This window comes from Haliotis rubra, unplaced genomic scaffold, assembly GCF_003918875.1.
Source record: "Haliotis rubra isolate DU_JTF1 unplaced genomic scaffold, ASM391887v1 Scf188, whole genome shotgun sequence".
Classification (NCBI taxonomy): domain Eukaryota; kingdom Metazoa; phylum Mollusca; class Gastropoda; order Lepetellida; family Haliotidae; genus Haliotis; species Haliotis rubra.
The window spans coordinates 133,578-156,426 of NW_025765869.1; positions in this window are offsets into that span (position 1 = coordinate 133,578).

Consider the following 22,849-nt stretch of genomic DNA (forward strand, 5'->3'; position numbering starts at 1 on the left):
TTCTGTTCTCTCTTTCAGCCTAAAATGATGTCAATACCATCATTTTTTTTTAATTTGTAGGGTTTTTTCTGTTGAATGTCCCTCTGAAATGTCATTTCCATCAGTCTGTTTTAGTTCAGATCTTACTACTATCAGCACTGTTTATCAATTTGCTGATGGTGGCAAGCAGCAGTTGAAGGTTCTTGCCAGCTGACATTGTGAAGCCCACATATTGGCAATACCGTCTCGTTGCGCTTGCATAATTCCCGTCATATCCAGTCCTGGTTTTGGGGTTAACAATAGTTACTGCATGCTTGTTCTGTCCAACACTGGTATTTGTGCCGGAATCATGCACGTGCATTTGGACCAATGTCCCACAATTACGTTTTTCATGTTGGGACCGTGTTGCGTTTTGGCGAATGTTTTCTGCTTGGTTCAAATTACTGTAAAAGTGATAACTTCCTTTTGCCCGGTAGTTCTTAACATAAGTTCATCAATTTGCCTTTCGTACAGCGCGAATGCTCACAAGCGCAGTGCATGTGCAGTTGTGTGGCCGCCCTTAAAAACCGACCTCCTTGTATTAACCGGTTCTCCCGCAGACCTGCCATTCATGCACCTGCTTTTGATGACTCAGCACAAATCGTGGAGCGATAACTTTCTGTGTTCTTATTGTCTCTGCTACGCGTGGCATCAGATGGAATGGTGGACTTATATCACTGTTCTCCTGTTTTGCCCAGTTGTTTTCTGCCACAGCATCTGTCAAAGGGTCGAGGTACAGACTTAGCTATGTTGTCGAAACGATCGATTGCATGTTCCCCCATTTTCGCTTCAGGTATTGTCCTTGCCCTCTAAGTGTTTGGCTGTTTGGCGGGTTTCCTCAACGCTTGTGCTTCCATGTTCTTACATATTCCGCCCCATGATGTTCAGTCATCGTTCAGCTTCCGTTATCATATGTTGATCACATAATGTTGTAAAGCGACAGACGAAAGCCATCGTTTCAGATCTGCTTGTGTGGGCGGGTGCAGGTGAAGCATCCTACACGGTATGTTTTGTACGAAAGTAACCATATATACTCATGCCAATAATGGTTGTCATACCCCTCTCCCCACCCCAACCCCACACACACCCCACACCCACACCCCACACACCCTCTCCAATTAAAACAATTGAAGGGGATGACAACCATTATTGGCATGAGTATATGTTTAGCAAGGGTAGTTTGGCTGTTATGCAACATTAATACAGATGTACTGTACTGCTATTTTTGTATGCTGTTTCAGTGCACCGATGCGGTCTCTTGGAATGTGTATCGTCTTCATTGACGGTTGCACTCACTAGTCACGATATGGCTGAAATATTGCCGATGTGACTTAAAATCTTAACTCACTCACTCACTCATTGACGGTTGAAATGATATATCCAGCATATCGGATTGTAGATGTTGGAATTAAAGCAGACTTTTCAAAATTAAATTGAAGACCTAAATTCTATATGAATAGAATACAATCTTCGATACTCTCAGCGTTCAGTATGGGTGCCTGATCCACAAAATCTATGTTTAAACCTTTACCCCGAAAGTAACACTCCACCGGTTGATAGTTCTGTTAGAAAAGGTACTGGCTAACAGCAAGAACAAATGTCATTCATATAATGTCCCTTGCAACTGAATGCCGAGATGTGGCTGTAATTCTCAGCTAACAGATACATGTTATTCTTGACATCAATTGACGCCACCATGTGACTTGGTTTTACAAATAGTCACATTGTCTTTTCTTGAACGTGTGACATTAAATGTAAGACTCCTGTGGTCTCGGATCTGTTATTAAACGTGTTCTTACCCTTCCTTGATACACAGCTAAGAGGAAATGCACATTTTGGTTATGATTCACATTTCTTCAAGGCATGACAAGTTAACAAATTATCAATTTCAAATCCGATAACATATAAAGACGGATGTGCCAGTTAGAAACCACTGTGACTGGTTCTCAAATCACCACCATACTGGATCAGGTGTAATATACTCTGACTGGTACAGATTGAAACTAAATGAGTAGTTTCACTGGAAACAAAGGACTGTGACTCGTTCACTGTAACACTGGGAGGTGCACCTATACTGCATTGGCAATGCATCATATTACACATAATATACCTTATCAGAAATGGACCCAAGGATCAGTATTGGGTCCATTTATTTTATTGTTTTCATAAATGGCATTGCTGATGAACTAAATTGTTTGACAAGGCTGTTTGCTGATGATACATCACTTGGATTTTCATCAATTGATCATAGACTGCTTGAGTCTACTATAAACACCAACCTACAGAAGCTGAGCTCTTGGGGAACACTTTGGCTGGATAAATATAATCCAAATAAAACAGAAGCTATCATTTTTAACCCTAGAAAACAAAGTGATAACATAACTTTATACTTTGATGAATGTGAAATTAGTAATGTAAACAAACACAAACACTTAGGTCTAACGTTTTCGGCAGATGGGAAATGGAATATGCATATTGACCAAATAGTAATATCAAGTTCTAAGATGATAAACTCCATGCGTAAATTAAAATTCTTACTAAGTAGGCAAATTTTGAATAAGATTTATATTATGTTTATCAGACCACATTTTGAATATGCCTGCGAGGTTTGGGGTGGGTGTAATTCTGAACAGACATTGAGACTAGAACAACTACAACTGGAAGCAGCCCGTATTGTCACTGGTTTACCAAAATATACACCACTTAAATATCTCTATTTTGAAACTGGGTGGGAAAAACTATCAGTACGTAGGGAAAGAAGAAAGTTAACATTATATCATAACATGAAATGTGGTAATGCACCTTCTTATCTGATATCTTTACTTCCTCAGACTGTTCGTGACTCTACAACTTATGACCTTAGAAACTCTGAAAATTTTGTAAGACCATCATATAGACTAAAACACTCATATCAATCTTTTATCCCATCAACGACATATGGAATAATATCCCATTAGAAAAACGAGTGTTACCATCAACAGAGACGTTTAAATCATACTTGAAGAAACCTATTGTCATTGCACCAGCATAGTTTTCTACAGATACCCGCAAACAAAATATTACTCATACTCGTTTAAGATATCATGTAAGTGAATTGAATTACGATTTATTTAATGTTGGCATTAGGTCAGACTCAAAATGTGAATGTGGGAATTTACGAGAACATGTTTGTCACTTCATGTTTGCGTGTTCTCTATATAACGAACACAGAACGAAAATGTTTAACCTTTTAAAATTACAAGTACATGATGATGCTTTAAATTTTGATTTATTAGTAAATGGCAGCAAGAACTTATCATATACTCAAACTCAGGCAATATTTAAAGCAGTACAGCATTACATATCAAATAGCAAGCGCTTTTCTTGAATGCTGTAAATATTTTCATATGTCTTAATAACTATCTCCGCACATAGGTCTCTACTATTTCTGTACTATATTTCTTTCTATATTACATGTATGTTGTTGTATATTTATCATGTTGTAAATACTCGGGAGATGGTTACCTAAGTTGGATAACTTGTTCCTCATCCCTTTCTTCGCTGAATAAAATATGTTTAAATCATAAATCAATACCTTATCAATCTTGATTCTGAACACTATGTTGATTTCCACATCCCTGACGACTGTTTGGTACACTGTTGCTGAACTGTTGAAACTTTGTAATTGTAATGATCACGCCATCCTCTACCGTCGGTGCTCCCGCGTGTAAACGATGGTGTCGTTTGACGTCCACCAAAGTCACATCTAGACTGTGTTGTAACAACCGTGTCCGAATACATGAAATATTAAATTTAAGAATCTGATATATCTATGCGTCACATTTCTGTTCGCCCACACTTCTTCAAAATCTATGCATCAGTTCATGAACTATTGTAACTGAAATACGACTTTTGAATAAATCAGTTTGGTTTTATGATGTTCGGTTATACTACACAAGTCGCGAAAGTGTTTCTCAAAATGTTACTAAACAATATATCTTTTAATTGCGACTAGTATCTGGATGGGACAAGAACGCTGTTCCAATGTCTGTTTCGTATGGAATCCTTCGTGTACCGGTTCTCATATAATATATTAGTGGCTAGATAACTATACTAATTGAATCCATCGTAAACCTATTTCTGCCTCAATCTGTGTATTTTGTTAATGCTGGAAAAATTAATAGGTAGTCATAGTTTGATGTATATTGCTAATACGTAGGAACAATGTCTATCAACGATGATATCAAATATCAAAAGAGCATCATACGCAGCGTTGTTTGATCACAAAAATAATTATTTCGGATCAGTTTACTTGGACATAATAATCTACCCTCATCAGACTGATCAGGTGAAACAGGTCAGAACTTTACTGAACATATGCCCACTCGAAATTCCATAACAGCCGCAGCCAAATAGTTTTTTCGTAATATGTCTCTGTGAAATGGATAGGTTAGGGCATGTAATGTAATAAACAAAAAGGCAATGACATGTCTACTTTAAAACAAACATATTTCTCTTTATACACATATATAGTCGGCCCTGATGTCTTCCATCGGGGTAACTTCATTTCCAACATACTGTGTAATTATTAAGGTTTTGCTAGACTTTCACAGTATCATTGACATTACCATTCTTCATGGCACCATGCTACTGTCATAGCTATAGAAGTTGGAAAAGCAGGCATAGCGATTATTCATGGCCACCAGCCAACCTCTTGTTACCTAAAAATCAAAATGCTATTCCTACTCATGGCGATCTTTAGGTTAACATCTCTATCTTAAAGGGCCAAATTAGTCACTGTATTGCAACATTTATGTAAATACCGACTAAAAGAACCCCAGTAATAATAAATGCAAAAGACATTTTATCAACACACTTGAATGAAATTCGTTTACTGATATGCATAAGTTTGAAAGCTGGATAAAAGTTAAATCTACTTCGTTTATCGTTAACTTTAAAGCCACATTCATTATCTTTCTCTGGTGAATGAGTCAATGATGCCCTGTATCACAATGCAATATCGGTGTGAGAATATGTGTTGATCATATCTCAAGAAGATCTTCGGTAATGATGATTTTGTCACATGTCTACTGAAGAAGGTTATGTCACGGGGGCGCGGTAGGCGAGCTGGCTAAGGCGCCAGGCGCCAGGCTAGTGATCCATCGAGGTTGATGTGTCGGGATCGAGCCCACCTGTGACCGGGTGTAAAAACCTTGGAGTCAACTTTGTGTGCAGACTCTTTCAGTGTTGTCACAACCCCTAGTGTACAGTACATAACCCTGTGCACTTAAAAGAACCCACGAATCCGTTGACTGACTGAGTTGGGTTTTACGCCGCTTTTAGCAATATTCCAGCAACATCACGGCGGGGGACACCATAAATAGGCTTCACACATTGTACCCATGTGGGGATTCGAACCCGGGCCTTCGGCGTGACGAGCCAAGGCTTTAACCAATACGTTACCCCTCCGCCCCCGAATCCGTTGTTATATGACTAGATGGTGGCCACATGAATACGTGCAAACACCTAGTTGCGGGTACAGAAACGTGCAGTGAACTAGGACAAAGTACTGTGACTATGTGTCCCAGTCCACCCAGCTGTGAATGGGTACCTCGTTAGGCTGAGAAAGCCACAATAACTCGGTGCGCCTAGTGGCTGCAAGAGTTATATACTCCCCAGGGAGTTGAGATTGATTATACGATGTGCCGTTGAGATTCACATCCAATGAACGAGGTGAAAATACCAGCGCCTTGAGCATGCACTAGTTGCCTGGATATATGCGCTATATAAATATCCTATAAGAATAATAATAATAATAGTTTGATGCGAACCAGTATACAATAACGGTATTCTCGAAGCCACAGTTAGAGGCGGTGTAGGTGCCGAAGAAGAATCGTCCCAGTTTGTATCTCGGTCGCACTTAACGGTATGAGAAATACGGAATCAACTACATTACTGAGTAAAGAAGAGGCCAGGTGTTTGTGAACCTCAAGGGCCTTTAGATATAAAGGTTCTTCCTGCCATCTTATAACATATTGGATGTATTTCTATAACCCTTCATACGTAAATGTCAAGAAATGGCTTAATTGGGAGAATGCAGAGAACATTATTGTCGAGAGGTGTCGAGTCCTCGTCGTTGACAGTTTACACCCTGCAGGGAGTGCTAACGAGTGCCATGCTTAAGAGCTAAGAGAAACATATTTCTGCCTTGGTTTACTGATCGATACTTTGTCAGTCAGTCAACTTTATTGTGACTGTATGTATCATTTTTTGACACACAGCTGCAGTAATGGTCAAATGAGAGCTAATAGAATGCGGTGTTAGTTTGAGCTGAGTCTATTTAATGTATGATCATATCGAAGATTCGTTATATATCTCCATAACGAAAACCTCTTTGAATCTACATTCCCTTGTTTGCTGTAGGCACTGACATTTACTGATCAAGGTAAAGACGTTTCAGTGCTATTTTCCTGTTGGAGATGAACGGCAATAAAAAAACAATGTAAAGACACAATTTCCTTTCTGTGAAAAACATTCCTCAAAATCATCACTTTTGATTTTCCTCTTTACGTATGGATCGTTCGGTAATTATATCTTCCAATTTTCCTTCTTCCACGCCTTTTCAGATAAGTATTGTTTATTATAACATAGATAAAACAGAATTCTCGAATATTTCATGCGGCACTCAGTGAAGGCACCAGGCGTTCAACTTATAAACATGTCCTGATGTTCCGGGTAGCACCGGACATTCACAATCTGCAATACACAATGATGTTTAACACATCAAAAAATGTTCCTACCATACCACAATGTCCTGTGACTGAGCGAGTCTCGACCTCCAATCCAGTGATTGAACGCAGCGTACATTCAGTGTCGCAGGCTGTTGACGTGCGAAATGTGGTATGCCTTTGGTCTGAGAGCTTGGTCGATATAGCCCACCGCTGGTGATGCCGCCTCCTCTCCCTGGACCAAGGTCCTAGAGTGAGTGAGTGAGTGAGTTAATATTTATCGTCACATCGGCAACATTTCAGCCATATCGTGACGGGAACAATTAATCAGAACAAAGTTAGAAATTAAAAGCCTGTTGACGAAGAACAGTAAAACTACTAGTGTATCACAGATATCCATTTAAAACTAGTAACCAAATCTAAAATATTTCAACTATAAATGACAATGCAATATAAAAACAGGCTATAGATTGCCAACGACTGAAGGTAGATCACCATACTAGGGACCATTGGGACTTACAGTACATTTGCTTCCTGCATGGGCCCTAGCTGGATTTACACCATCCCTTCAGCCGTCAGCAATTTAGCAATCTAGCCACATATTAAAAAGACACATATTCTACGATTAAAAAAGTGGAAAGGTTTAATTTACGTTGAATGTTTCGGGACTTACGTACCCCTTTCAGGAGGACAATAATTTTACAATACTTTAACCCCCTTTGAGGATACAGCCACTAACAATCTCAGTTACTAATCTAAACTTCCAAACATAAAATATTTATCTATTTACAACTCATTCAACAAATCTAATTCTTTCAAAAATGCAATAATTAAATGAGAACTTATATTATTAAAAAGATCCTTCATAGTTGTTGATTTGAAATAGTTATCCCTTGTGATGGAATATTCAACACAGTCAAGCAAGACATGCTTGACCGTGATTATTTCATCACAAGGGATGCAAAACGGAGGATCCTCACCTTTCAATAGGTATTCATGAGTATATCTTGTGTGGCCAATACGACATCGTCGTATGATGACCTCTTCAAATCTGGACTGACAACCCAAGTAGGTATAACCAATATAAGGTTTTATTGCATGTAATTTATTAATACCTACTTGAGTGTCCCACTTCTTCTGCATCAGATCACGGATGTAAGTTATAATGCTAGTGCTTTGTAATCAGAGTATTGAATAAGAAGTGGTGTCACAGATTTGTTGAGTGCTGCTTTGGCAGCAAGATCAGCCATGGTGTTCCCAGAAATGCCAACATGGCTGGGCAACCAACAGAGGACGATGTCGCATTTGCCAGTAGCAAGATCATTATATAATTCAATAATTTCAATTAAAAGTGGATGTTTGCAAGAAAGATTTTTAATAGCCTGAAGGCACGGAAGAGAATCGGAAAAGATTATGTATTGTTTAAGTTTAATGTGTCTTTGAATATATGTAAGAGCCGTTAATATGGCGTTTGCTTCTGCTGTTAAAATAGAGCTATTATCCGGTATTCTAGAAGATATTGTTCTGGATCCAATGACAGTGGCACATGCCACCGCGCCACCATCCTTGGACCCATCTGTAAATAAGGATTTGTATGTATTATATTTAATTTTTAATTGATTATATTCTTGTTTATATTGTAATTCATTAGTTTCTGATTTCTTAAACTTTGTCAGAGTTATGTCAACTTCAGGCCTCACTATTTGCCAAGGATGAGAAGAAAGAAGACGGGAAGGAGCTATATTTTCCAGCTGATTGCCGGCAGCAGAAATTAATGGTTTAATTCTAAACCCAAGAGGCGGAACAAGAGAAGGTTTCTTGGTGTATAAATCCTCAAAGAAGGGATTGAAGACACAGTTATATGCAGGGTTAGATTTGTTAGCGTACAGTTTGGTAATATATTGTAAAGATAGTTTTATACGCCGTTGTGTAAGAAAAGGTTCATCTGCCTCGACGTAGAGACTGTCAACAGGAGAAGTTCTGAAGGACCCAAGACAAAGTCTCAGACCTTGGTGTTGACAGAATCTAATAGTTTCAGGTTGCTGTTGCAGGATCCACCATAGACGATGGAGCCATAATCAAGTTTGGAACGGACCAGTGATCGATATAGGTGGAGGAGGGTAGCTTGATCCCCTTCCCATTTAGAATTTGAAATCACGTTCAACAAGTCAAGTGCCTTCAGGCATTTAGTTTTAAGGGATTTAATATGTGGCAGAAACGTTAAGTGTGAGTCAAAAATTAGACCCAAGAACTTGGCCTCCTTGACAACTTTGACGGGAGTGCCATCTAGAGATAGTTCAGGGTCTTTATGTTGTTTGTATTTACGGCAGAAATGTATGCAATTACTTTTCAATTTAGAAAATTTAAAGCCATTTTCAAGACACCATTTATTGATCTTGTTTAAACATAACTGCAGTTGCCGTTCAGTGGTATGCATATTTTTACCACGACAGGAAATATTAAAATCATCCACAAATAACGATCCATCTATTGAATCGTTTAAAACTTTTGATAAACTATTTATCTTTATACTAAATAGTGTGACAGACAAAATACTGCATTGTGGGACACCCTGATCCTGATTCTAATGATCAGACAGGGTAGAACCCACGCGGACTGTCTGTCATTTAAAAAGTTGGCTATAAATTGAGACAAACGGCCTCGCAATCAGAAGCCATGAAAATCTCTTAAAATGCCATATTTCCACGTAGTGTCATATGCCATTTCAAGATCAAAAAAGATAGACACAGCGTGTTGTTTATTAATTAGAGCGTTTTTAACAAATGATTCCAAACGCACTAAGTGATCGACAGTACTTCTGTTTCTACGGAAACCACATTGTATATCTGTTATAAGGTTATGTTTCCAAGTACCAAACTAGTCGATTATTTATCATGCGTTCCATGGTTTTGCAAACACAGCTAGTTAATTGGTCGATAATTGGACGGATCCGTATGGTCACGTCCAGGTTTTGGTATTGGTACTACTATAGCGTCACGCCATGAGGGAGGAAATTTACCTGACGTCCAAATATCATCAAAAATATTTAAAAGAGTCTCTAGACAGGATTTTGGTAAGTGCTTCAGGAGTTGATAATGTATGTTATCAGCTCCTGTAGCAGTATCGTGAGCTTGTTCAAGAGCAGTATGGAGCTCATGAATAGAAAATAGTTCATTATAATCTTCCCCATTATCTGAATTGAAATTAATAGTTTTCTTCTCTTGTTGTTTTTTATATTGTTGGAATTTAGGAACATAATTAGAAGAGGAAGAATGTTTAGCAAGAGTTTCACCCAGTTTATTCGCAATATCTGATTTATCGGTTAGTAATTGATCTCCATGTTTAAGATGATGGACGCTAGATTTAGTACCTTTACCTTTAATTTTCTGGACCATGTTCCATACCTTAGATATGGGCGTTCGAGAATTTATTTTGGAGACATAATTTATTCTGTTTAAAAGTACGCCGCGCTTTAGCATTAATAATTTTATTTTTTTTAAATTATGCACCATAGGGTGGCGACGGAAATAATGTTCTGCTTTTTCCCTTGCTTTCCTAGCTTGTTTGCACTCATCGTTGAACCAAGGTTTTCGAATATGTGGAATTGCAGAGGACTTTGGTATACACTCATCAGCTATGATGTTCAGTTCATCAGAAAAACATTTGATAGCATCAGGAACATCAACAAAAAATTCAAGTTTAAGTTTCGTTACACACAGCATTTCATAAAGAGGCCAGTTAGCCTTTCTTGAGGATGGAGGAACATCAGATGGAGTTACTGGCTTTAGTAAAGTAGGAAAATGGTCACTTCCACAGAGGTCATCGTGAACTGACCATTCAAATTCATTCAGTAAGTTGGAGTCAGTTATTGACATATCAAGAGCTGGATATGTTCCTGTGCCAGGATGTAAATATGTATTTGTACCATCATTATATATACATAAATTATTATTCGAAATGAAATCTCCAAAACTTGACCTTTTGCGTTTGTGGTCACACCACCCCAGAGAGAGTTGTGCCCATTCAAATCACCCATGAATATACAAGGCTTGGGTAGTTGATCGTAGAGAGTTTGTAGATCAGCCTGCTGAAGAGTTGATGAAGGTGAAATGTACAATGAACACGGAGTAAGTGTAACGTTCAAAGTAATTCGCACTGCAACTGCTTGAAGATTAGTTTTGAGTGTCACAGGGCTATGAATAACATCATGCCTTACAGGGATTGATGATCCTCCAGTGGCTCTATCACCGGTGGAGAAAAATAATGATATGTATTATAGTGACGGAAGTCAAAAGCATTTGTCTGCTTTAGATACGTTTCTTGCAAGCAGAATGCTGAAGGTTTAAAGTCTTGGACTAATAAGTGCATTTCATTAAGATTAGTCTTTAGGCCTCTGCAATTCCACTGAATAATATGTGAAGAAACTATTTCTTCGGAGGGTTTCGTAACTGAGGCATAAGATGTGTTTAGTTCTGTTGGGGGAACAACAAGTTTCTTGGGATCAGTAAAACTGATATTCTGTGTGAATGTAATTTTAATAATCTCCATTTGTTGATTCCAGATTGGACATTGTTTAGAGAAAGATGAATGTGTCCCAGAGCAGTTGGCGCATTTTTTAATGTTATTATTGCAATCCTCAGTAACATGAGTTTTCTCACTGCAATGAGCGCATGTTACCGAGTTAGTTAGTGTGAAGAGCTCTTAGCGTTACCCAGCACCCACCACGAGGTGGTGGCTCTTCACGGGTGCCCAAGGTTCTGGAACACCACAGGACCCACTTTCTGGTTCAGGCCTATTCCACCCCATATCATGATGCTTGCACCTCCCCATGAGTCTCTTTCCATAACACATTGGTCTGAGTACCGCTGGCCACGTCGTCGCCATATTTTTGTTCTGCCATCTGCAGTTGATACGCAGTACTGACTCTCATCTGTGAACAGAACAGTTCTCCTTTGCCTGTATCGCCAGTTTCGGTGTTGTAGGGCAAACTGTAGACGTTCACGCCGATGACGAGAGGTGAGGTTAGGTCCACGGTAAGGTCTACGGCAATGAAGATTCCCGCTGTTAATAAGACGTCGGCGTACTGTATCAGTATCGAATGGTCTTCCGTGTGTTCCCACTGTCTGTCGTGCTGTTTCGGATGCCTGCATGAAGGGATTCTGTACATGCTGTCTTGTCGTCTTGTGGTCACCCTTAGCCTGCCAGTACGGGGGCGATCATTTGTGGTGTCGGTGGCCCGGAAACGTTGCTGCAGCCTGTAGATGGTCCGAACGTTGACCTGGAAGTGATTGGCAACGGCTTGTGCTGTGTGGCCAGCTATAAGTCTTCCTAACGCCTGTTTCCTCTGAGCTGTCGTGAGAAGGGGCATCCTGTTGACGTTGTAATGTGAATGTTTTAACCAGGTTTGGTGGTGCATTTTATAGGGCTGGTCCTTGTGAACAGCACGTGCAGCATGAGTTGCATGAAAAACATGGAGAACACCGTACCATCTCCGAGATCAGGTTGCGTTTTTGAGACCATTTCCTGGGTTCCATTATGAGTTTGGGAAGGAATGTCGATGCTCAGGTAAAGTTGGAGATGTTGTCAAAAATATACAATCAAAACAATTAAATGAGTTTACAGTTTTCCGTTTCTGCGAAGGAACATTCCAAACTCACGTTTCTTTTGCTGCTTAGTATATTATGCAGCTGGGACACGTGTAAATCAATGGCAAAGACATGCTACATGACATTAAACGTTCAAATAGGCCACATCTTTGGTTAAAACTTGCAAAAGGCCATGGTAGCCATGTGGAGGACATTTCCAGACCAAATTATGCCCGAGCAAATTTTCTATTTTGTTCCTGTGCATGTGTTTGTTAGGGGTGCCACTGAGACAAGAAGGTGGGGACGGGGGCAAGAACATCCTCATCTCTTCGCGAAAACGGGTATACTCACAATGGTATTGTCATCTGTTGGCACATACTCAATTCATTGGCAAACAGCCCAACGAACCTGCTCTAGCCTATCTGTCATCTCTCCTCACCGAGTATGTATAATTGTACAGTCCATGTACATGGAAAAGGCGCGTTACAAATGTACATGTATTATTAAGCCAGAGCGCTCTGCTTTCAGGATCAGCATCTACTTTCACTTTCACTTAATTGTACCTTGCTCTATGGAAAGAAGAGTTTCTAGCATGCAGCTCCAGTTTTACGGAACTCTCTACCGCTACACATTAAACTCTATCTAATGATTCTTTTAAGAAAAATCTAAAGACTGTGTCACAGTTACCTACGAATATAGGCGATTGTAAGGCTTGTGAGACTCATCATTAGCCCCTGTACATGCAGCCCAGACAGGGAAAGGGACTTTTCCGAGGAAGCGCTGCCTAGAAGAACCCCTCAAGGACGTTCCTGATTCTATGGAGACCTCAATGGGGCGTCTGACCATAGAGCACTTGGGATGCAAGCGATACATCCCAAAGGCGAAGTCCGCATATTTGTAGTCACGCTGTATGGATGAACATCCTCTTTTGTACAGTGAGAACTTTTACAGTTCTAACACTGTTATCAAGCAAGTGATTTAGAGAATAGATGAGGATGATTTGGAGATTTCTATACGGGTGTACAGACAAAAGATTGAGAAGAATATATACAAGTGTGAGGAAGTGTTTGTATAGTAATAGCATGGAGAAGCCAGTTGACAACCCATTGCTTAAGATTGATAGAAATGTTAAACACGTGACGCCTGCAGTATAAACAAAGGGATTATGACTGATGTCGGATCTTCAATGAGGTGATGGTATGCAATAGCCTTGGTCGCGGTTGATTGGTGGTTGGAGTCTTTTGATTCAGATAACATCTTGGAGTTTTCGGATTTAAAAGTCTTTGAGGGTGGTTGCTAGGTTATTGACTCTGTACCACTGGACTCTGTTGGACTATATCCAAGACAATCCCGACCACCCAGTGTCCAAATAGTTCCAGTAGTTTCCAGCTTTAATTCAAGGTATAATACTTTGCAGAATTACAATACTACAGAAACGTTCTTGCTGCTCCAACTTATGCTGGTGATACTGCCATTCTGTCATTCAACCTAACTTGATGTTAACCTAATATGACACGAACTATCCAACGACCGTGGCTAACATCAAGCTTACATCCTCGATGCGTCATTCCAGCTCAAATGTCACCTATGGCTACCAACTTTTTAAGTCAGTTTTCGGTTTGCTACTGGTGTGAACCTCTCCTCTGTATCTTCCCGTTACAATTTTAAATATCATGGGCAAATTAACATGTCAAAGTTCAGTAACTGAATAACATATCTGTGTCCTAATATCTAGGGTCTTTGATCTCAGCGAGAGGATGCGTCGCGAGCACCTGACGATTATGTTATTACAACGTCTAGACCTGTCAAGGACACCTGAAAAGGCTTGTTGATGACTGCATGAGGAAGTTGATCTCACATGAAACGGATTGAAATGCACATCTAGGATGTTGCTTCAAAGGTCGACATTATCCGATTGCTCTTCTGGTTAGAACATGCCTTTTTGTAACATCTTCAACAGTGATTGATAAACGTAATTGATGTTACTAATATGACAGGTTTAAGGGTAGTCTCTTTTTAAACGAAAGACATTATGGACATTTGTCAAGATGTAGAATTACAGTATAGATGTGCAAGATTTATCATTATAACTTTTCATCTTCCTATACGATGTGTGAAGTTAGTAGTCGGCAAAAAGGAACCTAACTGATGAACCCGAAATAGTTTTCTAATCTGTACAGATCAGGTTGTGTTTTTCAGTAAGCATACAATATTATCTTAAGTCACATTATGCAAGGTTTTGTATCACACTAAATGACTGTACTTACTGTTCAAGACGTCCAGACTTCACTACTGAATATGTGTGAGGCCATCCTTTTGTAATTATCATTGACTAATAACTAGAATTTCTAATCACATATCATAGTGACTGTTGATGACAGCAAATGATTAAAGTGTTAGTTAAATGCTGTTATGGCCAGATTTGTCAGTGCACTCGGGGGTAGCGAGTAGCTTACAGTTATCCACCTTTGTGTAAGCTTGAACACGACAGCCGTGATCGTGTTGGTTTCTGGGTGGGTGATTCAGGATGGCTGTCTGTGCCTAATATGAGAGTATATCGAAGTCTTTCTGACTTTCGCCCTATCAACCTGCCAAATGTGAATGGGATACCTGTCTGAAAATACCGCCTAAATGATTGATATAATAACGGTATCAAAATGTACAGTGGAACAATTGAATACACATTTCCATATTTCCATGAAAAAAAATTGAAAGCGGGACTGACAGCAGATCAACAGGTCATAAGGGTTGAACACACAGACAAGAAGGAAGAACCTGCGGTGGTTCCCGTGTTACTTTGTGAACAGGTTGCAACAGTCCAGATAAGCTTGACAAACCAAGGACGCGTGGACTGAGTGTCACAACAGACGAAGGGCATTGCTTCCTAACGAGGTCACACTGACCAAACGTAATTTTGGTATTGCAAGCAATTGGTATTAAAGTCTACAGAATGGCCTATGCTGATATTTGCTGACTGCATTTGGCCTACACAAGAATAAATAGACTCATGTTTTCGAAAGAAAGCGTTACATTTTCACGGTTTCTTTTTTCAATCATACATTTAATCACCCAATCTATGAGAAGTATTGATTATATCCTCGTTCACATGAAGTCGTTGGTTATGGTGTACGAGGGACCATGGTATATATGCCTGTATATAACAAGCATTAAGTTCATCGTATGATAGCCAACAAGTCCGTAAAACCTGAGCTACAGCATTGCTTATAGGTTTTGCAAAGAAAGCTTACTTTATGAATGGCCTCAGCGTGAATATTCTCCCCAACACTCAAACCACTTCATTTCCACAGACCTGTTATGACAGGCATTTGCTCTTCTATAATTAGAAGTTCCGTGATGTATCGTTGATGTATTCCCAATAGAGTAGACCGTAGCGTCGTGATAAACTGTACCAATTTCCTGGCTAAACTGACAAAACTGGCTTTCAAGCAGTGGGTCAAGTTTGTCTCACAGTGTGATTAACATGTACACGTAGACAGTGTCACATATAGCTGAAAAGTAGGTATATCTCACAGTTACATTGCACTATCCACTGACGAGAGCGCTCAGCTAAAATGTCATCATTGCAACTATGGCAATATGAACCTTTGTCAGTGTGCAACCCATTGAGCATCGTTCCTTCAAATGCGTCGAGTCTTCGAACGGCATGTATACATATATATATAAGTAAAACACATGAACGCGAGAATGTATGGATGTCAACTCTTTTATTTCGAGGAACACGATGTTTCGGAGTATATTCTTACTCCTTCATCAAGTGAATGAAAAACTAGGAGACAGATAGATATGTAAATACATCATTTACCTGTTGAAGGAGAAGGAATATACTCCGAAACGTCGTGTTTCTCAAAATATAGAAGGTGACATCCATGAATTCTCGCCTTGAAATGTGTTGTAGTTACAACATATTTCACATTCAACAGTCAAGCTACGTGTATGTATTTATCTGTAAGGTTCAGAGTCACATGATACAGAAGATATGAGCATGGGAATGTTGTGAATGGTGGGTGCTACTGATAGGGTAGGACATGCTTACCCTTTTCCCGAACACCTGGTGTCATCACTTACCCGTGAAGGTCCGGGTTAAAATATTGATCTTCAGTAACCCATGCTTGTCGTAAGGGGCGACTAACGGGATCGGATGGTCAGGCTCGCAGACTTGGTTGACACATGTAATCGGTTCCCAATTGCGCAGATCGATGCTCATGCTGTTGATCACTGGATTGTCTGGTCCAGATTCGATTATTTACAGACCGCCGCCATACACCTGCTATATTGATGAGTGTGGCGTAAAACTAAACTCACTCACTCACTCGTGTCACCACTGGTATTCTTTTGCACAGGATGATATTTTATGTTCAAATGTTTGTTCAAAGTGGTTGGGTGCAATTATTTCATCCATATGGCATCAACCCCCGTCATGTATGTAGTTAATGTGAACTACTGACAGAGGGATGCTTACATTGAGCGAGATGATGCAGCCAGTGTTGTTTCCTTTCTCTAGTATCCTTTCATCTCTTTTTTGAACATTTTTGTTTCATTAAATCTATTTCTTCTCAATACACATACAGTTTCTTTAAGATCGTCTCATTTCTACTTCTCTACTAGAAAGGATCAGAGAGTGCTTATTCAAGTTTGGAAAGAGATTTGATTGTGACGGTGCGAGGTTGTTCTTTGGGTTCAAAGCTACGGACTCGCTTTTGCAGCCTCCGGTGTATGGATGCATTATCCTGATAAAACAACACACAGTTAAGTTTCACATTTTTTACCTTAGATGCCAAAATAGATAAGCCATTAGACTTTTCGGGAGGCAAACCTTTCGAATCACAGACAGCAAAAGGAATCACCTTTCTAGCTGATGGGGTAAGAGTGTTTGCCTTCGTCGGAGGAGTCGTTAGATGTCTATATTTCTTGACAGTCGTTTAATTACTGGCTGATTGTTGTTTAACCCACAACTTTACGATGGCCACAAATCGCTCCCCCCAGTCACCTGGATCCACTTTAAAACGACGTATATTCTCACTAGAGATGATCACACGAGAGTGTTTCTGATCTTTTCTGAAACCCAACGATCTGAAAACTGTCGTGCTCTGTTCATTCCTGGCACTGTTCTTAGCTCTATCTCATTAGGAATGCCTAATATAGTATTGTATTGGCCATATGGCTTGTTCTTAACCATACCATGTATTTTATCAAAAGCTTCATGATCCTCTAGTATCTTTAAGGCTGTCTCTTCTTTACTTGAACTTGACTGCCCATATCCTGACAGGGGCAAGGGAATGATCATCAGTATCTTCACATACCATGTATGTATGGATGGCTCCCGCATTTAGCCTTTTGATTTGGAGATACTTGAAGACAGCTAATTGTAGGCCTTCAGCAGTTCAGCTCACGTATCACACTCACGTTTGTCCATCTTCGAAGATCACTGATCCATGCTATTAAACACACTTGTCATATAGCGAAGCAATTTTCCATTGATTGCCAATTGGTTGAATTAATGAGTGATCGAGAGAGTGAGTAAAGTTTTACGCCGCACTCAGCAATATTCCAGCTATATGTCGGGGATCTGTACATAATCGAGTCTGGACCAGACAATCAAGTGATCAACAGCATGAGCATCGACCTGTGCAATTGGGATACGATGACCTGTGTCAACCAAGTCAGCAAGCCTGACCACCCGATCCCGTTAGTCGCCTCTCACGACAAGCATGGGTTACTGAAGATCAATTCTAAACCGGATCTTCACGGGTCGGTTGAATTACTTTTATGACATCGTGCAATGTCCACAGCTACAAAAATAAATATCACTCTGTGCTGGCTTTGTTAAGCATATACATTGTATGTGTCCATGTCGAGTAGGATACTGAGGAATTCAGTATTTGATACATTCTGTAATCTATCAAGAGCTTTTAAAAAAATGTCTTTAATGATTTCAGTATTACATATGGATTATGATATATTTCAAAAGATAACACCCTAAGGTTTGCCTTTGGCACTCTTGATCGGAACATTGTGTGAACATAATTCCGGATCTTCGTATATTGTGAATTGCAGCTATTAGTCCATGATTTTATACCATACTCATCATATGTGTCAGATTCAGTTGTTGGGGGTAATTACGTTCCAATAGCCTTATATGCATAAACGTTAGTCGTTGCAGAAGGTTTACTTGTTTCACATTATGTTCTCATTGTGTTCATTCTGTGTGAGAATAAGCTCCATAACAACATATGCATATTTATTGATGACTCAAGCACTTGCATATATTTATATCTTACGAGCCCTTATCTACTCAAAGAATTTTCATTGTCAGTTAGCAATAAACTGGGAGTGATCATATCAAACCTTTGCCTTTTCAACAGCAAATCCCCTGATGTCCCCGTCAACAAGAGATCAAGATCGGCCTTTGTTTCAAACAAACAGGGGTAAACACGAATGCTATCTTTTTCTCACGTATTTTACATGAAATTGCTGGTGAATATATGACCTGGTCCTCTCTATTAGTAACCTTCTCAATACTGAGTGTAAGGGGACCAGTAAAATTACGAAAAGGGTAAAGAAATAATGACGCCGCCACGCAACTATCAATATAACTTAAATAAATGTTCAATGCGAAGACTCTTTCTAATTTTAAACAAAACTATGACTCTACAATACATTTATGAACGCCTTTAAAATGTATTAAATCTGGTGCATCGATAAGCAGATAAACCAGATTAAGAAAGTATTTCCATACATTCTTCCTCATCAAACTGCATACCGAAATTGAATTCAGAAATATAAAAAAAGAATGGAATTTAATTTGGATAATAGTGAGGACATTAAATAAAATATTTTCTTTTACACATGATACAAGATCATGATATCGCTGCCAGTACTGATAATATCAATTTTCAGATGCTAAACATAAACCTCATTCCTGCCTAGAAACATTGTGAAATATGTTTAATCATGTCTGGACAACGGTTGGTTGTTGGGTTTTTGTGTGTGTGTGTTGCGAATCTCTGAGATAATTTCAATACCTGGGCGAAGCCGGGATGACTCTGAGCCTTCCAGTTTTGAAGCAGATATCGCTTACCAGCAGTGATTAGAAGACAATGGAAAGATTGGTCAATAATAGATTAAAATGGTACTAAGAAACAAATAAGCTGATTAGAAATGATAGAAGCACTGTTGACCATTGTCTGGATAGGAAACGTTTGTTAAAATTGCTATAATCAATAAATAAAATACCGTAACCATATTATCAGAAAATATGGAGAGGGGGGGGGATGTCCACGATGTGTGTGCTTAGTCTATCCGAAGTTCCAGATGTTGTTGATGGATCATCATTTGTCGATGACTTTGATAAATCATGTACATGTAAAGATGTTTTTACACCTGCTCACGATTGAGGGACAACTCCCCAGGAAGGCTGTACATTGACACAATATTAACGTCATGGCACGTCATTTTATAACGTTAGGTCACAACGTAATGTCCGCGTTGCAAATTTACGTTGAGGAAACGTTATGCGTTGGGCTCCTCACAACGTTATAACAATGTTTCTTACATTTTGGTGTCACGAAGGTTTCTGGAAAACTTTTTCACTTTGAGATTCTGTCTTCACTATTCAGCTACAGCTTCAGAATACACACGACCAAAACAAAAAAGTAACTTGACGAGTGATAATAATAATAATAATAATAATACAGTAGATTTGTTATGCGCCAAAAACTCTAAGCACTTAGTGCCTGCTCATAGCGCTACACAAAATTAAAATACACTGCAGTAGAGATATATTTACACTGGTAATTCAATCTTTATAGAACTTTTGGAAGAGGTGAGTCTTTAGGTAGCTTATATAGATTGTCAATGATTGGGATTACTTTATTGCCTTGGTCCATAGCTGTTCCATAACATGAGTTAAGAATATTATGTCAACCGTACAAATCATTGCCTTTGCGTTTTCGTATTCGGCAAAACCTCTCTTGGCATACACTAAGGAACTAGTGTAATGAGAATGCTCAGGAAGCAATGGGGCGAAAGCAAAAGATTACTGACCTCTGTGAAACACGTTGGGCAAGTCGTGCGGGTTCACTATCCACTTCCAAAGTATCATTCGATGTTATAGTTGAACGTTTGAGTGCCCTTGATCAAGATAGCGACTCTAGAGCAAGGTCCCTTAGATGCTCCATTCAATCTTTTGACTTCATCATTAGCCTTGTTGCTCAACACATAATCCAGTACACAGTTCAGTTATCTCTCGTGTTGCAGTCTCCGACCATGACCTTATTCGTGCATCAAACGAGGCCTCTGTTGTCATCAGCAGTTTGAGACAGAGTCATGATGATGAGTCTGTATGGGAGGAACTTTTCAGTAAGGCATCTGATATGGCAAGCAAATACGACATTATTCCTACAAAGCCAAAACGTGTGAGCCGTCAAACGATGCGCGACAATGGCCTGCATCCACACCTGAAGTCTACTAGAAGAGGAATCTTTTTTACCCTTTGCTGGATCATATGGCACAGCAATTAGAGACAGGCTTATCTGTCCCAGTGGCCGATTCGAAGCTCAGAACTTTGTACCTACTTCGGTCCATAATATGACCGAGGAAATGGGTAGGCGAAGATTCGCACAGTTCACTGAGCTGAAAGAGACTGACTGACTGAGTTTGGTTTTACGCCGCTTTTAGCAATATTCCAGCAACATCACGGCGGGGGACACCAGAAATGGGCTTCACACATTGTACCCATGTGGGGATTCGAACCCGGGTCTTCGGCGTGACGAGCCAACGCTTTAACCATTAGGCTACCCACCCCGAGCTGAAAGAGAACTCACATGAGCAACAAACGGTAGAAATCAGGCAATGGCAATCACGTTGGCAAGATGTTCCAGCAAAGGAGAAACCATCGTGTTTGTTAACACTGGACTTCGCAAAAAAACCATGTTTATCCAAATATCCATGTTGCCCTCAAAACACTTGTGACAATGCCAGTGTCTTCGGCAACTGCTGAGCGTTCCTTTAGTGCATCTCAGGTCAAAACATATCTCAGGTCAACAATGGTAACGGAACGGCTTAATGCACTTGCACTACGGATTTGATGTCAACTTTGATAAGGTGGAATGATTTTGCAGAAAGGAAAACCCGCAAAATTGCTAGCATTCTCTTCAAGTAGAATTGATGCATACAGTAACTGATGCTAGCAGTTCTGTCCCTGGCTGTTTCAAACAATTTCATAGTTGATTTAGCTCTTCTTGTTTTGTTCCCTTTACAACGTTCATGTATTTCTGAGAGTTCCGGTTTTATTGTTTTGTGGTTTATTGCACGTGTACTTTATGGGTCCAGTTGCCCTGATATGGTGTTTGAAATAGTTACAAATTGTTTCACTGCGTTATGACTTTTCCAGATAATGTTTGTTAGAACCTGCTCGTTTGGTTCGCCTGATGTTTTAGTAAGTTTGCGGTAGTCGTTCATCAAAACTTTAAGCTGTGCTTACAACTGAAATTTTCCTAGGTGCGCCCTGCATATATCTCAATCATGTCTGCCAGAGCAGTGTGATTAACACACTTATATCACAAAGTAGGAATCTTGTCTTGGACTCGCGCTTGGACTGGAAGCCAGTGTAGGGAGGTTAGCACAAGTGTTATATGTGCACAAGTCTTAGTTGGGGTCGGGATCCGTGCTGCAGTGTTTTTGACACGTTGGAGTTTGGCAAGCTATTCCTGGCTTAGATTTCCCAACAAGCTATAACAATACAATACAAGTGTTCTTGCTGGCATATGCGCCATATCATTAGGGAGAAGATATCTAATGGAACCAATATTCCTGAGATGAAAATAGCAAGTGTAACAGATTTAAGATATGTGATCATCCATTGATAGATTATTGTCAAAGACAACACCAAGGTTCTTGACACAATCAGAAACTGTAATTTTCAGCAAGAAGAGCCTCCGTTTTGCTGTCATTTAGTTTCAGCTTGTGTATAGTCATCCAGGACTTGATGCTGTCAGTGCACACTTCTATTTCAGTCACGGATCAACTGGTATGTAACAACGAAAGCATAACGTTGTGACAACGTTGTGACAATGTGAAATTGTTAGCTGGGTCTTGTTTTGTCTATGATTGGTCACAACATGATAACTGTTCAACAAACGTTTCCTCAATCACAAAACGTATTATATTTGCGTTCATTTCAATATATACTACTCACACTTTGCTAAGGATCACAAAAATTCACAACTTTACTTTGAAACTGTATCCATTTAAAACTGGATGAATAATAATGTGGTAACCTCTCTCTAGGCAAACAGCAACTTTAATCTAACCTTATGCACTTGGTACATGAGTAACCATAAAAATGGTTTTCATGGCACCAATCCACCATTTTGCAAATCATGGAACGAGTTATTGACAAATAAACAACATATGTCAATAGCAGGTATGGGATCCACAAGATGCAATGACATACTGAAGCCTAGGACCCATGCTTACAATAAGCTTAGGTATTTAAACCAAATTTGTCCCCACATAATA